Consider the following 2,192-nt stretch of genomic DNA (forward strand, 5'->3'; position numbering starts at 1 on the left):
GTGCGGCCTCCTACCGAACATCGGCGGAGCGGGATCGAGAGTCCGCCGACTCTACGAGGGAGTGGTTCGGTCCCGAGTTCTCTACGGGGCACCCGTCTGGGCCAGAAGCCTGACGACCAGCCGTCGCAGCCTGACCTTGCTGCGGAGGCTGCAGAGGACGACCGCTATCCGCATAGCGAGAGGCTACAGGACGACATCGTACGCGTCGGCGACCGTGCTGGCGGCTTCCCCGCCGTTCGAGCTGCAAGCCTTGGCGCTCGAACGCGTATACGAACACCAGAGGAATCCGACGCCACCGACCGCCGGCCAGCCGGCCTCGAACATCCGGGAGGAGGCGAGGAAGGAGACCTGGGAACGATGGCGCTCGCAGCTGATCCAGGAGGACGCCGTGCGGCCGCACCGGGCCGTTCGCGCCGTGCTTCCCAACTGGGAGGCGTGGAGGGATCGAGGCGGGGCACCGCTGACCTTCAGGATGACGCAGCTGCTCACCGGCCACGGAGTGTTCGGCGAGTACCTGCTAAGGATTCGGCGAGAGACGACGTCCGTCTGTCACCACTGCGAGGAAGAGGAGGACACGGCGCAGCACACGCTGGAGTTCTGCCCGGCGTGGGCGGAACCACGACGCGTCCTGCGGCTCGAAATCGGCGAGAGCTTAGCCCCCGAAGCGGTCGTCGCGGCCATGCTCAGAGGGCGCCAGGAGTACTCCGCTGTCCGCACCTACTGCGAGCAGGTCATGCTGGCGAAGGAGCGGGCGGAACGTAGCAGGGAACGAGATCGCGACCCGTCCAGGAGGTCGCAGCGCCCTAGGAATACAACGCGCTACAGGGGCGCGACGCCGCCACCGGCGCCGCCGCGGCCGCCGTAGGAGCGCGTGGAAACCAGGAAGAGGCGTCAGGGGGACGGGGTCCCCAGAACGACGCAATAGGAGCGAGGCGCTAGGGGGCGTGGTCCCCCCTAGCGTTCCAAGAAGATCAAGGACGCCTCCCTTCGACGTAAGGAGAGATAGACGCCCGGGGGTAACCGGTAGTAATTCGGGAGAGATCCCGGGTGCATCTCGACTCAGGCGTCAGGACAGGCCACCGTGGAGTTTTAGTCGGTAAGAGTCCGACACTACCCGCCTAGCGGGTGTCCATGAGGATTTCTCCACGAAAAAAAAAAAAAAAAAAAAAAAAAAAAAAAAAAAAAAAAAAGGTTGGGGTTAGGTTGGGGTTAGGTTGGGTTAGGTTGGGGTTAGGTTGGGGTTAGGTTGGGGTTAGGTTGGGGTTAGGTTGGGGTTAGGTTGGGGTTAGGTTGGGGTTAGGTTGTCAGCGCCCGCTGGCAGCGGTGGAGACGTGGACTTCCCACCGATCACATGGGTTAAGCAACGGTCGCCGCGGCACGGACAAGGATGGGTGAACGTTCGGGCGGGCGCTGGCGAAGAGGAAGGAGGCGCACCGCCGCCATTTTTCTGGGATTCTCCAAGGAGTACTAGGCAGGCAGAAGCCCCCGGAGCGCAGGACTACCCCGGGGGTAACCGGCGGAGCTATCCCGGCCGCCACAGGAGCACATGGAAACCAGGAAGAAAGGCGTCAGGGACGGGGTCCCCAGGAAGACGCGCAGGATCGAGGCGCTAGGGGGTGTGGTCCCCCCTAGTGTTCCAAAGAAGAGCAAGGATGCCTCCCTTCGAAAGAAGGAGAGATAGACGCCCGGGGGTGACCGGCAGAATTCGGAAGAGAACCCGGGTGCGTCTCGACTCAGGCGTCAGGATAGGCCACCGTGGAGTTTTAGTCGGTAAGAGTCCGACACTACCCGCCTAGCGGGTGTCCATGAGGATTTCTCCACGAAAAAAAAAAAAAAAAAAAAAAAAAAAAGGTTGGGGTTAGGTTGGGGTTAGGTTTGGACGACGGTACGTCATCGATGGCGGGGGGATCGCGGGGGCGGGCGAGGTCCGACGACGAGGAGTCGGTCGCCTCGATCGCCTCGCGTTCGTCGCTGGCTTCGATGGCGTCCAGGGGTAAGAGGAAGAGAACGGCAGCCGCGACAACACCGGTGGTGTCCGAAGAGTTGGAGGTGCAGATGAGGACGAGTTCTCCGGCGGAAATCAGCGCGGGCCTGACGATGCACGTGTCTGAAATCATGCACGTCGCGACGACGTCGTCGAACCTGAAGGGGACCTACATCAGGTCCCTGAAGAACGCGGCGAGCTATATCAC

The 2,192-nt window shown here is 62.3% G+C and overlaps 1 long non-coding RNA gene across 1 annotated transcript; it reads left to right on the forward strand.

Moving 5' to 3' along the window:
- Nucleotides 1–1,151: 1,151 nt before the first annotated feature.
- Nucleotides 1,152–1,852, forward strand: LOC126877570 (uncharacterized). Its single transcript, XR_007695150.1, has 2 exons — nucleotides 1,152–1,191; nucleotides 1,750–1,852. It is a non-coding gene; the product is annotated as an uncharacterized LOC126877570 (long non-coding RNA).
- The last annotated feature ends 340 nt before the right edge of the window (nucleotides 1,853–2,192 follow it).

Source organism: Bombus huntii, unplaced genomic scaffold (genome assembly GCF_024542735.1).
Source record: "Bombus huntii isolate Logan2020A unplaced genomic scaffold, iyBomHunt1.1 ctg00000191.1, whole genome shotgun sequence".
Lineage (NCBI taxonomy): Eukaryota > Metazoa > Arthropoda > Insecta > Hymenoptera > Apidae > Bombus > Bombus huntii.